Source organism: Haemorhous mexicanus, chromosome 5, assembly GCF_027477595.1.
Source record: "Haemorhous mexicanus isolate bHaeMex1 chromosome 5, bHaeMex1.pri, whole genome shotgun sequence".
Classification (NCBI taxonomy): Eukaryota; Metazoa; Chordata; class Aves; order Passeriformes; family Fringillidae; genus Haemorhous; species Haemorhous mexicanus.
This window is the reverse complement of record NC_082345.1, coordinates 60178655-60194270: the sequence shown is the minus strand read 5'-3', so window position 1 is coordinate 60194270 and position 15616 is coordinate 60178655. Positions and strand designations below refer to the sequence as shown.

The following is a 15616-nucleotide window of genomic DNA, read 5'->3' as shown; positions in this document are numbered from 1 at the left end:
TTTACTTAATGTGCAACCTTGGCATAAGATGAAGCAAGTGCCTGCTGGCAATAGGCTGTGGGTACGGGGGCAGCATCTGAACAAACCTGGAGAGAGCACCTCTAACAGTTATCCATTTCCCAGGATAATACATGCAAAACCAATTCTAGTAACAGCATTAAGAATGATCCACCTGAAAGGAAAAACTGAGGGACAAATACAGAAATAAAATAGTTGTTGATAAGTAGAAATAAGAACGTTGACAAAATTATGCCCCTGATTACATGTATGGCTCTTCTAACTGGATGTAAAGTGCAGATAGCTGCCCAGACAGAACCTTTCTGCGTACTCAGAGCTTCCTCCAGGCACTGCTTTACATGCAGTAAAACACACAGACTTTGGCTTTTTTTTTCCTCATTGGCAGCTGCTGCATGATGAAATGCTCCAAACTTGCACTAGGATAGCTTCAAATCAGAACCTGCTCCAGCTGAAGTTACTAGAAAATCAGCTTTGGATTTCAAAGGCAGCAGGGTAAGTATGGAAAAAGTTGAAAGACTTAAGTGTACTCAACTTTGGCAAAGTATATGCTATTCTCTGAAAAGACTTGATGCTGCTTGAGCTTTATGATCTACTACAGAAGACAAACCATTACAAATGAAGAGTCCTACAAACCACCTACTTATTTTTCTGAAAATTGAATGCTTATCCTATTATGTTTTTTTAATTCATGAGTAGTGATTTCAGTTTACTTCTCTATTAAAAAATCAGCAGGGAGTCACTGCAAGTTCTGAGCTGATTCAGACATAAATGCTGGGTTTTTTCTGTGAAATTAATATTCTCTGAGTATTTGCCTCGGGATTATATTACTAAACAGTGAAATTAAATGAAAAGCCAATGTAATTCTTTGTTTCTCTTTTACTTTTTTTTTTCTTTTTCTTTTAGGAAAAAGGCTTAAAGAAATCAAGCTGTTTTTTTTCAAAATAAACATAATCCATTTCTTTAAAAAAACAAAACAAAACAAAATCCAAATTAATTTGATTCTCAAATCCTTCCCTCTTCCCCCAGCTCCAAAATCCCTCATCAAACCCCAGAGGAAGGCATAAAGGGTATAGGCAGTATTGCAATAAATTTTTCTTGGTCTTTATCAATTGACAAAACCAAAGTCTAATAGAACTGGGAGTGGAGCTGTTCCTTTAGACACAGAATCAGAGAATCAGAGAGTCAGAGAATCACAGAATCACAGAATCACAGAATCACAGAATGGGTAAGATTGCAACAGTGGGTTGTCATCTGTTCCAACCTCCCTGCTCAAACAGGATCAGCACATTGCACCGGATTGCATCCAGATAGTTTGGTTCTTGAATATCTCTGGTTACACACCCTCACTGGTCAACCTATTCTAGAAAAGAAATTCTTCCTCATATTCAGATGGAACTTCCTGTGTGTCAGGAAGTTTCTGCCTGTTGTCTTATTTCTGCCTCTTTCCTCATTGCTTAGCATCACTAAAAACTTGGCTCCATCCTTTTGGATGTGATTTTACAGAATCACAGAATCATTTAGGTTGGAAAAAATCTCTGAGATCATTGAGTCACACCTTTGAACTTTCACCACCTTGTCATTGGGACCATAGCACGAAGTGCCATGTCTGGCTGTTCCTTGAACACTTCCAGGGATGGTGACTCCCTCACCACCTGGGCAGCCCATTCCAATGCTTAACCATCCTTCAGTGAAAATATTCTTCCTGCTGTCCAATCTGAACCTCTCCTGCTGCAGCTTGAGGCCACTTTGTTTTCTCCTTTCACCAGATGCCTGAGAGAAGAGACTGACCCCCACCTGGCTACATCCTCTTTTCAGGCAGTTGCAGGGAGTAATAAGGTCTCCCCTGAGCATCCTCTTCTCCCGGCTAAACACACCCAGCTCCCTCAGCTGCTCCTCATAGACTCACCCTCTGGACTTTTCACCAGCTCCATGCCCACTCAGGACACACTCCAGCACCTCAATGTCTTTTTTTTCATGAGTGGCCCAGAACTGGACACAGTCCTCCAGGTCTAGCCTGACCAATGTCAAGTACAGTGGGACAATCACTTCCATTGTTCTGCTGGCCACATTATTTCTGATCCAAGCCAGGATGTCATTGGCCTTCTTGGCCACCTGGACACATGCTGACTCGTGTTCAGCTGCTGTAAACCAGCACTCCAGGTCCTGTTCCACTGGGCAGCTTTCCAGCTACTCTGTTCTCAGCCTTTAGTGCTGCAGGGGTTTGTCGTGACCCATGTTCAGGACCTGGAATTTACTTTTGTTGAACCTCATACAGCTGGCCTCAGCCCATGAATCCAGCCTGTCTAGATCCCTCTGTAGACCCTTCTTACCCTCAGCAGATCAACCCTCTCATGCAACTTGTAGTTCTTTGCAAACTGACTGAGTATGCACTAGAACCCCTCATCCAGATAATCGTATTAAACAGGACTGGTCCCTTGGTGAACCCCACTAATGACAGTCTCTCTTCAGACACTTAGATTGATAAGGCTCCTTCTCAAGGCTGGACAGGCCCATCTCTCTCAACCTTTCCTTGTAAAAATAGATGCTCCAATCTCTTAATTATCTTTGGCACCCTCTGCTGGACCCACTCCAGGAGCTCCTTGTCTCTATTGAACTGAGGACCCCAGAACTGGACACAGAACTCCAGATGTGGCCTCATTAGGGCTGAGTAGAGGGGCAGGATCATCTCTCTCCACCTGCGGCAGTGTTTTTCCTAATGCACCCCAGGACACCTTCTTGGTCTGGCCTTCTTGGCCACAAGGACACACTGCTGGCACCTGGACAGCTTGTTGTCCACCAGAACCCTCATCTCCTTCTCTGCAGAGCCATTTTGTGGGCCAGCCCCCAGCCTGTACTGGGGTGTGGGGTTGTTCCTCCCCAGGGGCAGGAGCCTGCATTTGCTATTGTTGAATTTCAGACAGTTCTCCTCTGTCCACCTCTCCAATGCGGCAAGGTCCCTCTGAAGGGCTGCACAGCCCTCTGGGGTGTCAGCCACTCCTCCCAGGTTTGCATCCTCAGCAAAGGCATCTGCCCCATCTGCTGCAGAGGCATCTGCCCCTTTGTCCAAGCCATTGAATAAGTTAAACAATATTGGGCCCAGTACTGAACCTCGGGGGACACCAATAGTGTCTCAGACTAGACTCTGTGTGACTGATTAGGACCCTTTGGGATCTTATTTCTTGAATATTTTATACTTGTTCAGCATGTGTAATTTAAGGCAATATGGGTGGAATATATAAAGTCTCTAAATCAGGGATTCAAAAAAGGGATTGAAAAGAACAATTATCTGCCTTATGTAAAATCCCCAGCAGCTTAGAAACTCAGTAGTAAGACTGCTTTTCAACACCAAACTTTCTACACTGATTTGTATTGTATTTGGAAGAAGAAAATGGAAGTAAAGTTAAGTTCAATAAATGTGAACTAAACTAAGCATGAAATGTTCTGCAACAGGAATACTGATACTGAAAATAATTTTAAATATCCAAAATTGGAAACCAGAAGTACAGGATAAATATTAATAATACTGTAGTATGAAAACAAAAGAAAATCTATTACTTATTATATAAGGATTGTATGATTGATACCAGTAGATTTTTTTTCTCTTTTTCTCTGTTCTGAAAACCAGTGCAGTTCTGCAGCTGCACAGGGTCAGACCACAGGTTTGTCTAGTCCAATACCTAGTCTGCAGCAGTAGCAAGCTGACAAATCTTATAGAAAGATTAAGGGAAAATAGAAAATATTATAAAGCAATTTTCCTTTTATATCCTATCAGTTTCTGACAATCATGAGGATTAAGAACTTCTGAGCTGCAGGTTAGGCACAAGACTCATTTTTAATAGCTGCTGACGGACTTTTCCCCATATACCAAACTAATCCCTTTTTCAATTCAACAAAGAATTTTGTGACATTCTTTTGTCTGAATTGAGCCTGTTATCAAATAATTTCACTGGTTATGACCAGTTTTCTGTAGCAAAGGAAGTTGTGAATAATCATACCCTATACCTCTCTCTTATCCACACATGAGAGAGTGATGTCCTGTCTCAATTGTCTCTTATCCAATAAGGACACCTAATTTATTCAGTCATTCCTATATGGAAATATGTTTTGAGTCACCCTTCTTGGTCACTGTTTAGTTTCCCTGTATACCTTCTAAGATGGGAGGGTAATAGTTTTCAAGGGGTAGAATTCCTAGGGAAGATGGTGTATGTATTTACAAATTAGGTGTTTAGTAACATCTTGTCATCTGAGCTCCTCTTTAATTCATAGACACATATTAGCATCTTTAGAATTGTATCACTTGGACATTTTTAAATAAGGTGACTTATTGCATTTATTTTGTCTTTTTTTTCCCCGAATGTGGCAAAAGTTGAGCAAATTTTTAATTTACATCCTAGAGCATTTATGCAATTGACATGATAAATAAATTCTAGTCTGGTTTCGGTGGTTTTATTAATACTATCTACATTTACTTTGTCTTTTGACAGCTACCAAGTGTTGAGTGGTTTCCAGCAGAATGAGTAGCAAAAGTGTGCTAATTCTATAATTTATTCTTGTTGAGATTTTGTTTGGTTCACCTAAAAACAAGACAACAAATGAGTGCAGTGTCAGATACAATTACATATCTGTAACTGGAAACTGAAAGCAAGATTTCTTTGTAGTATCCACCAGAAAAACCTTATCAAAATCAATAAATGCATTCTATATTATTTTATGAAAACAATCCTGGCAATATTTTTGTGACAAATTTGGAAGTATTTATAAGAATATTTTATTTCTGTACTGAATTTAATATCAAAACAATAGCAGCTACAAGCAAGGAATTCTAGAAGCAAGACAAACAGGAATACAAGATGTATTCTCTCTTATATTGTCACATGAATATTCATCTAAAATCCTTATCAGAAAAATGTTATTTCTTTCCTTTCAAAGACAGTTTAAAGGAATTTCCATGGCTTGCTGACTAGCTTGTCTGCAGCCTTAATAGTTTTTTTTTTTTTTTTTTTTTTTTACAGAGCAAGGGAGCAGCATCTAAGGGACAATTTCTGGAAGTGTGAGGGCTTGGTGGTCTGTACCTTTCAAATTAAGACTGTGCTTATGTGGACACATTTATTTTTCCTCTGCATTTATTTAAGAAGCAGCAGCTGAAAAGGAAGGCTTTTGAATCATGTTCTATCTGAGTGGTCTTTGGATACTAAAGGACTCCATAACCTCCTTCCATTCCATGATCATCTAATCTATCCTCTGAACCGAAGTCAGTGTGTTTGCTGATTGATTTTATAAAGAAGGGATGTTTTGGAGAAGAGAAACATTACTGAGTTTGCATGAAATTTGGTTTAGGGAATAGAATCCTGCACAAAAATAGTATGTGGAATTTTGAAATACTTTGATATTAATTTGAACTATAATCAAACTTCTAATGTATTAATTTTTTGGTCTTTGCAGAAATGATCTTTACAAATATATGTAATTTTATATGCAGAAAGGATTAGGGATAAAGCAGGCTAGACCAGGAGTGCACAACTAACAGAATTTTGTTGTCATTATTGTTGTTTTAAAGGGAAAGTATTAGAATGACATTGAATGTTTCTGAAACAAATGAAGGACAAAAAAGAAGTACAAATTAATTATGATGTATTAGTGGAAGTAAAGTTTCTGTGTGTATAGAAGCATTAATATGACATTTCAGGTTTAGGGTCAATGTAAGCATGGTGGGTTGAAAGGAGATTTTTATTTTTATAGTTTTCTTTCTAACAAAGCATTTTCCGATGAGGCTTCCAAGTTAAAGTAAAACAATCAAGAACAAAAATGAAAGAAATTCTAAGGGACTATTATATCTTTTATGAAATGAGACAAGAGTCATTAGTTTGAGAATTTACAATTATTCAGATACAGTTTTCTTTTTCTGTAAGAGACTGGACATGAGCATAGTTGGTTCATAAAGAACATTCAGAGGTTCCATGAGTGAAGGAACTTAGAGCATGCTGTACCTTTAAAGGCAGATGAAAAGTGTTTTTGATCTTTGAGTATGAACTGGAGAAGGACACCTTATTCATTTCCAATCTTCAAGATATTTTATGAAGTGAAAATTTTGAAATATACCCAAAGAAGAAAGTGTCAAGATCAAAAGTGAGTGAGATGTTTAAGAAGAAACTTTCCAAAATACAAGACCAATTGTTATTTAAGACAAATTTAGAATACATGTAGTTTCAAAGGACTGTGAAAGGTTCTATATAGGTTTAAGCTATATTATCAAATTCTGGTCATTTATGAAAATAATGCAAAATAACAATTCCCTCCTTTATTGCAGGAATCCTTGATTTTACACTCTGAAGTTTTTCCCATTACAACATAAATCAGACATCCACCTGTAAGCATGTATCAGCTTCCCCTGCCTGCTTCGGTCACTCTTTTGTAATTGTGGATACAGAATGCTCATCTAATTTGGAATTGAGGTACAGTGCCCATTTTGGCAGCAGTAGCTGGACAAAATCCTCACTCATTGTCAACATGACTTTTCAAGGTTTCTGAAGATATTTTCAATGTATTTTTTTGTGATTTTGATAATGAACAGAAGTCAATTAGATTTGATTGTCTTGGCAGAACTCCAAACTGCTTAGAATATATCACTAGCCATGAGCAGTTGCTTATGCATTGCAGAGAACAGAAATCTCTTAGTCTGTTTTCTATGATTTACTCACTTCTCTGACTAGAAATATGCTTTTACCACTCCTATCTTATGCTAAATATGACAGCACTGCTTGTCTTAAGCATCTCTTAAGCATTTCTTAATACCAAGTTCCATAGAACTCTTTCACATAAAAATTCTGTTTTTCAGAAATTAGGTCTTTGCACTGAATTGGACAAATGCAAAGTGTTGTTTGTGTTATTGTGGATATTAAGAATAAAGACAGCTGCCTTTAGAAAATGAATGCAGCAGACAGCAGGAGATCATTTATATAGGTATGGAATAGTCTACAGGGAAAAACCCTACTATATAGTGACTACACAAGTTACAGATTAGTATTGAGTCATCTATGTATTTACTGGTGGTAAAGGTCTGGAGAATGAAAAATTCTATTTCTAAGTGTGAAACCCATAGTTTGATTTTTCTATTGTTTGTTTATTCATGCCTATTTTTCCCCTTTAGTTCGGTGTTGGATTGCTTTTTCTGTTTCACAGAACACTCATAAATGCGTTTATATGAAATACCTCAGCTATGCATTGGCCACCTCTCAGACTCTTTCACAACACATGGTCTGGCTTTATAAAAATGTGTTTAGTCTTGGACTCATAAAACTTCTGACAGAAAACCTACACTTGATTCTTTGGAAGTCAATATATATTGGTATGTACCTATGTCTCCTAGCTTTGTGCTATGATATGGAATAAGGTCACATCTAGATAATGGAGAAAATAAATACATACCATATCAGTGGTCTGAATTCAAGAAAAAAGAATTGTACCTTACAAGACTTAAGACAGTGCTATCAAATGCAGAATAAATCAATTAACAGATATATCAGACAAAACTTTTCAGACATCCTTGCATCTTGTATAATTATTGTGAGAAACTGGAATTTCTGTAGCAGTCTACTGGGACACAAGAAAAAAAAAATCATAACTGTAGCAAAGAGTCTGAAATGCAATGTAAAAAAAAAAAAAAAAGAAAACATTGATCAGTACTGAACTGCTTTCGTGTGTTTACAGTATGAAAAGTGATGCCAAAGAAATCTGCTGCACAGGTGTCCAGATTAGTTAGGTATCTGGAGTTCCTCGGTCATCAACACAGAGCAAGAAACACTGTAAGACTCCAGCCCATCATAGCTATATTAGAAATTTATTTTAAGAAGGGATGAAGTCAATTGTATACTTGATTTCACTGACCACAAGGAAATTTGCTTAGCTGAAGGCATCTACATGGCAGATGTCCAGGTTTAGTTACCTGAATGCCATTGGGCTTTTGGGTGGGGTTTTTTGTTTTTTAATTTTAAAAATTTGATATGTTATAAAATAAAATATTTTATTTGTTCAGGTTCTTTTTCATGATTTATTTCTCAGTCTTCCAGTCAGTTGAAACTATCTGTATTTTAATCAAATTTCTAGCTGACAGTTTCATATATTTCAAGCATATGGGAGACTGTACTAAGAAGAGAGAAATCCTATCCAGATTTTTGAACAGTTTAAGTTTATACTTTTTCCTTGACTAGAGCAAGCTGGGGATGTGGAGGGCTTGGATCCAAGGGAAGAGGTAGAAAAAGTGCAACCCATACTTCCTAGATCCCTCATAAATTGTTCAGGTGATTAACTACCAGTGGTATTACACTCAATTTCAGGTCTGAATTTACCTAGATTTGGGTTTTTTTCCATTGAAGAATTTTCTTTTCCTGTCTCACAGTTCAGTTCTACTGCAGAAGACTTGATCTGCAGTACTTGTAGTAATTATACATTATTTCTGAAGATTTCATTGAATCTTAGTCTTGAGGCAGTATGTTCTATTTACAGTCCTAGTCAAAATTAGTTTTACGCAATTTAAAATTCTCACGTTGAACATAATTGGGTTTTTTTATTTTTCTGCTTGTAATTGAAATAATATTTCTATTCCATTTGATCACCATAAATTATCTGTCATTTTAATAAAAATTGGAGATTATAGAGGATAAATAAAATACAGGTGATTTTTATCTTTTTGATCTGTCAGAAAAGCTAATGATAAAATTTTGATGCTTTGGGATTCAGAAATTGAATTCCTGTCTGGATAACTAAGGATTTTAATAAAGCTGCAGGAAACATGAAAGAATTTAAAGTATTTACTTGGATTTTTCTTTTTTAATTCCTGTATATTTAGTAGAACCTTAATTCTGTCTCTGTACCATTTATTGAAACAATATGGGGAAGGCAAGTTGGATAAACCTAGAAATTGATAAAATAATAGTTTGGTTAATCAAGAACACAATACACCATGAAAATATTGCTAAGTGAATTCTGTGTCAAGTATGAGTGCAGATAGATATCCAACTTTCATTGCTTTCTTGGGAAAAATCCCAACCCTTATGAACACTGCTGATTTGGAAAGGAAACAAATTCACATGCTTGTATGTGTGCACACCCACACACAGACACTCTTCATGCCCCTATGCAGTGGGGATTTGGATCTCACCTGTGCTGGCCTGATCACATCCTTCTGCTTCTCCTGATCGTTAGAGCTCATCCAAAGCAGCGAACTGTGCTTTTTCTCCTAAATGTCAGTAGACTTCCCTTAGGATCAGGTGTAAAGTAGGCTTGTTGTAAGTCTATTTAATTGAACTCCGTGAAAAATTATTTCACTGATATAGGAGTATATCTGTGTAGGAGAGAGAGAAAAATGAAAAAAAGAAAAAAGTACTGTTCCTACTAATTTACTTTGCCTAAACATTTACCTGTTTACTTTACCTGGCTAGCTTCAGGATGTACTTGATGGCTTTATCTCTCTTTTTTTCTTTTTTAAATCTTGGATCTAAGAAATTTCTCCTAATGATAGTTACATTAAAAGTAGCTTACTTGAATAAAAGATTTTTTTCCAGAAGTCTATATTTCCTGTTTAAACAACTATTTGGAAGTATTTTGCCCACCAGGGTACCTAACATCTAGTAAAATATTTTTGCCCATACAGACTTTATTGAATTACATTGAATTTACTGTGCATTCTCAACCTGAGTTTATTTGTCTACTTCAGTCACACCTAATCACGAGAGTATTGAATTATCACCAGATTGTCTCATTTAGTTGGCTGTTGAAGTGAACCAAAAATTAATCATTTAGGAACCAGGACTAATGTTTATTTTCTACTTTTGAGCACCGAAGAAAATGAATAATCTGGATTTACAGATTGTAATAGCAAGGTCAGCAAAGATAAAGATGATTTCAGTGTTTAAAGAATTATTAAAAGATTATGTGTTAATATGGGATTCAGCAGAAGGAATGGAAACAGAGAAAATTTGAAAAAAAGGAGGTGATATTAATTTAAAACATATCCTATGCAACTGACCAAATGTTGTAAGACTCCCCTACACAGAAATGCCATTTAATTTGCTTAGACTAAACGCCTAAAGTATTTAAGGTGAACATAAATCACCTGCTGGTAGAGGTAGGGCAACTGTTGATCAGCATAGAGAAAACTCATTAATTTTCACCTCACTGATTTTCCAACCTGTGTCACATTGCTTTCTTGCAGAGATTTAATGGCAGATCAAGGCAGTAGGGAGCTTCATATTACTAATTTTTCATTATTTAAATCATATATGTGAACATAATGAAAACTGTTATCTTTAACACTTAAAAGTAGACTACAGATGTAGGACTAAAACCAGTGTATATTTTTTGTGTAATTTCCCTGATTTGTTCTCTCCACATGTCTATATCTGGTTTCAAACTGGTTCTATGGATTTATTACACTCAAGCTTAAAGTTGTTCGCTTTGAATTAGACTCATCCTTTCATTTATAATTGGTCTCCTCTTCTATCCCATAATGCCCATGTGGAATTACACCAGTGTGAAATTTGAGCTAAACAGCAGTCATAGAGATGCTATAGCTCCTTTACAAGAATGCTGTGTATGGAAAGATTATACTGGGATTGTGTAGATGTGGTAATCTGTAGAAGAATTATATCTCACCAGAAGAAACCTGAACTCTTAATGGTATGTTGTACACCACAGCTAAATAGGTCTTTCATTCCCAGCTCTCCTTCTATCCCTGCAGTGTTTCATCATCCTTCCTGTTTAAAACTTTCCTGTGAGTTAAGCCTATTATCATGTTCTTCACTTAGATGAATCAAAAATTAATTCTTACTAGCTATTGGTTAAAATACTGAGGGAAACATACATGGTTTCAGCACTTCTTTTGTTGGATTTTAAACCTTCTAGTGCTAATTCTGATGATATTCAAGGGGAGTTGTTCCAAATATATATTTTTTTATTTGCTGACAGAGACAATTTATAATGGATAATTTACATAATTACATGATAAATCAGATCAGGGTATGCTTTTATTGCAATAAGCAAAACTATATCAGATACATCATAAGGGAAGAAGAGTGGTTGTGTTACCTAGCTAGCTTCAATTTAATAAGCATTTTAATAGAAGTCAGTTGTGTTTGCTATTTTCCGTGTGTGGAAGCCACATTAAAGGGAAAGCACTGATAATAAATTGCTGCCAGGAAATCTTTGTAGCAATTGAGACCAATTGCTCAGGTGATAGGTGATAACAAACCTGCTTCCTGTGTCATCTGCTAACACTGCAAAGTAAAAAAAAAAACTATAACCTACTTTTATATCCAACAAACAAATTAAAAAAAAATAAAAAATAAGTAAATCCCATTCAAATAGAATAAAATTTCAGAGAAATTTTATATATGACTTCAGAGAAAAAGGTTTTTGACATTTTCTGGCTGGTAACAGTTCTATTATAAGAGAGAAAAATCTTCCTTAAAGACAGGGAGAAAAGGAGGAGACTGACAAATTCACTGGGTATATTGTTGCAAAGGTACCACTTTTCTTTTGCTGTGGGAAAATATATATAATATTTGTTTTAACATTTTAAAATATAGATGGATTCAAGAAGTCTACTCTGGACCTGATGGCTAGGATGCATCATTGAGTTTGTTTGTTTATAGAATGAAACATGAAGCCTTAGAGAGCCTGATGCTGAAACTGTCAGTGTACCATGACTCACTGGTGCATAGGATAATGCATTATTTTTATATGCTTCTCCCTGAAAAATGACAACAAATAAGGAGAACAACTTAGCAAAATATGGAGGACAAAAGCCAAAGCTGAAATATTTCACTACAATTCCTGAGGTCAGCTGCTTTCCAAAATATTCAGATTTGAAAGACACTGACAAAAACACGGTCTTATGGTAATGGATTATTTGAATATTTTGGTCAGAATTCCTTTGGATTGACACAAGGTATGGCAGTCTGTTAATTATGTGCTCAATTATTCAATCATGATATATGAAGAATGCTGTTTCTCAGTCACAAAGCAGCTCAGTGATTTTTAATCCCTATAAACCAGGCTGCTGAAAAGGAGCAATGAGCTAGACTGCTAGCATGCACAACTGGGTAGCATATTTTTTCCACTGGAGAATTCTTCTATGAAATACTAATAATAGAGCTATTGCAGAAGGTAGAGGTATCATATTGCATTTTTCACTCTTCTGTGGGATTTAGACCATTGCTGTTGCTGCGATGATCTCTATTTCAACTGCGTAAGTGATTGTCTTGTGATATTTATACTTCCCCTTTTGCACCTTTGGTGTAACCTTGCAAGTGAGTAACTCAGTATATCAAGTCCATTTGAGGTAATCTCTGAGCTTTCTAATTGTACAGTGTTCTATTGTTGGTACTCAGTGCCTCATTTGGTAGTTTTTCTCCATGGATTGGAAATACACAATGCAGAAATTACATACATTATTTCTAAATATATCTTCTGTTTAGCTGTAATCTTCTGAGTTAATATGATTTTTATTATTCTTGTGAGTGAAAACAGAATGGTCCCCTAACCCTCATAAATTAAGATACAATGTTTGTCTCACCATTTATTACGAAGTGTTTTTAGCCTAATAACAATGTGCTGTAGGTGGTACTTACAACTTTTAGAGCATTTTGGGTAATTCAAGTAGCGCTCCTGTGACCTGTTGAGTGGTAGTTTTACTGCAGAAGATGCCTTTAGCTCTTTCTGATTTGCTTTTAAGAACAGCTCTCTTTTGCAATATTAACATGTTTACAAGGCCACAGCTCTTTAAGTTGTGGTAAATTGAGATACCCACAGACCAACATAAGGAAAATATTAATTAATGTCAAAATTAGATGTGAGAAACTCCTGTCTCCCACATTTCTGTCTGATCCATGACAGCAGGTGTCCCTTTGGAGCACCACAATTCTGAAAAGGATTCAATGACAGATGTCAGGAGTTTATTGTTTTTCAGAAGAGCATTATGGAACAAGTGTGAGAGACTGAAATGTTGTGGTTAATGGCTTAAACACTGCTATGAAGAACTTATTGCCCATTATGGCAAGATTGTATAAAGAAGCTGTGACCACCTAAGCCCACACTTACCTGAATACACCTTCTGACTGGAACTTTGGACTGTGAGTTCATCTACCTAAGGGATCTTGAGATAAGATAAAGCTGACACTAGATCCAATTATCTCAGGTCTAGGGAGAAGTAAGCACAGCTGAGGGAGAGGAGTGTATCCACAAGGAAAGCCAAACCCAGCAGCTGCCCTGAAAATCATCTCTGGCAGGGTTCAGGGTGAGGAAGGCCACAGCCCACAGACTCATGTGCTGAGGGCAGGTTTGCATACACAACCCCCCAACCAAGGGGGAGGAGGAGAGTTTTGGGTGTGTGGCATAACCTCCGGTCACAGGCTGTGACCATACACCCTTCCTCACACAAACTGGCTCAGGTGTAAACCCCCCACCCCAGGAAGGCCACATCCACGGGACATTCAGGTGGGAAGCAGCTGAGGAGGTGTCACAAAACATCAGAGACCCTCAAACAACCCCTGAGACTGATTCCACCTGGCTGAGGATGGCTGCATGTGATGCAAAGTGATGTAACAGATCCAGAGTCTGTTGAAAGAGACTGTGTCAGACTTGCCCTCCCAGGGGAGATACCTGGGCATTCCCATGTGTCCAAACATATGTTAATCCATTGGAATCTATGCTTTGCAGGACTCTCACCACCAAGAAGACCAGAAGAACAGGATCCACAAACAGGATGCCATGGGGATCCATGGACTTTCTACTTAACCTATTTCTCTGTTACTCTCTTTCTCTTGGCCGCTCTCCCTTTTTCAATTTTTTACTCTCTCTCTCCTCATATTTACTGTTAAATAAAAGCCATACTATTGCCATTGACAAATGGTCTCCTTTGCACCTTTATTTGGGCAGAGATATTTCTCTAATAATTTTAATAACCAGATCATAAGTCACTTTTTTTTAAAGAAGTCTGTGCAGTAGGGGAGGAAGGTACTGGAAAATTCTTTTGATTTCAGTGCAATGGTGTTTGATCTCTATATCTGTGATGAATATTCTTGTGCCAGAAATTGCTTCTTTATTTACCTATGTCAGTGATTAATATGACTAAGAGATGTCTTAGTTTTGAGAGCAAAGATTGTATGTCAGAGCAAAGAATGATAAGGGATTCACATTATGACCTGATCACATGTTTGAGACACTCTCAGGGAGAAGAGATTCATCAGAAGTTTCAGAACCATATCCAAATAAGCCCATGGAAATAATTAGCATTTTAATGAATATGTAATACAAAGGTGATGAATATGTATTATTTTCAAGAATATAACTTGTTCTGTTAGGTTGCTGAGTATGCATTGCTTTATGAGCAAACGCCATACTGCCAGCACTGCTAATAAAGTCGTGTTGGCTTTCTAACATGGCAAACTGGTTAGAGATTCATTTCATATTTTTCAGTGACAAGAGGAGGAAGGAGGCATTGAAATGTGTGAGATATTTGAGAACAAAATATTAGGCTGGCAAGTGTGTTATAGGGCAGTGAAGCAGTGCTTAGTGTTATTGCTAGTGGCTGTATGGACTGTCTTCATGATCACTGGGTGAATTGCTTTACTAGCAATTGCTGTCAGTGGACATCAAAGAATTTGGGACAATTGGCATTTTCAGAAGAGATAGGTAATTGAATAGGCTGAGCAGTGTGATAAGAAAACAACTGGAGAGCTCCTAAAAATACATGTCCTATTACATTCACGTTGTACATTTAAATAAGATCTCTCCTCCCAGCTATGAACAGGAGTAAGATTAAAACAAAGATTTTTCTCAGGTAGTCTGTATGCATTAAATATTTATTTCATGCTCACTTGATTTAACTGAGCATTAAAATAAGAAGTCTTTTGATAATGAGAGGAAGATACAGTGAATAGACAACAAAGGATCTGCAGACGAACATTGTGCTGTTTGTTCATCTATTATGTAAGTAAGAATATTTCTGAAACTTTGAAAAGGAGATGGCCTACAAGGCTTTAAAAATAATGTATGCACGAATTTAAAATCTCCATTAATGCAATGGTGGTATTTGTATCATCATAACAATCATTGTGACTATAGCAATAAAACTGATTGTTATTATAACATAGCTTTAGTTTCAAGCCTTTGTAATTTTTGCAATTATGTTGAAAGCTCAAGACAGCCTTACCCAACATGAAAGATTTCAAATCTCTGTTTAGCCTTTCAAGACTGTGTTTGAGCGATTTACTAGAATGTTTAACTTTCAAAAAGAGTGCCCATTAAGAGCATTAGTGGGGGAGTACATTGATTTATCAGGTAAAATTCTAGGCTTGAGTGAACTCAAGGGAAAAAAGAAGTGAAATAATTCAAATAGCAATCAAAATGTGAAAAAGCTACACTTTAATACTTTTAAAGTGTGAAATCACCACTTTTCATATCTGATCACTTTTGTCAATTTAAGAGAACTTAAACATCACTCACTTTGGAATTGATATCCACAGGATCAATTCATCAGCAGAAAAAGAACAGCAGCCAGTAGCATGCTTCAGTGGTAGTTTTCAAATGAAATTATTGCTCA

At 36.7% G+C, this 15616-nt stretch overlaps 1 long non-coding RNA gene across 10 annotated transcripts in view; it reads left to right on the top strand.

The window, feature by feature from the left end:
• The window catches only part of LOC132327762 (uncharacterized), a 117959-nt gene extending 104072 nt beyond the window's left edge, over positions 1 to 13887 (top strand). For 7 of the 10 annotated variants that reach the window (XR_009486610.1, XR_009486604.1, XR_009486611.1 and 4 more), the window contains 2 exons: positions 404 to 510; positions 5031 to 8824. This is a non-coding gene — a long non-coding RNA (uncharacterized LOC132327762). Of the gene's footprint in view, positions 1 to 403; positions 511 to 5030; positions 8825 to 13731 lie in introns of those variants that run through there. The other 3 variants (XR_009486607.1, XR_009486606.1, XR_009486609.1) reach the window with 2 other exon arrangements.
• Positions 13888 to 15616: the final 1729 nt, after the last annotated feature.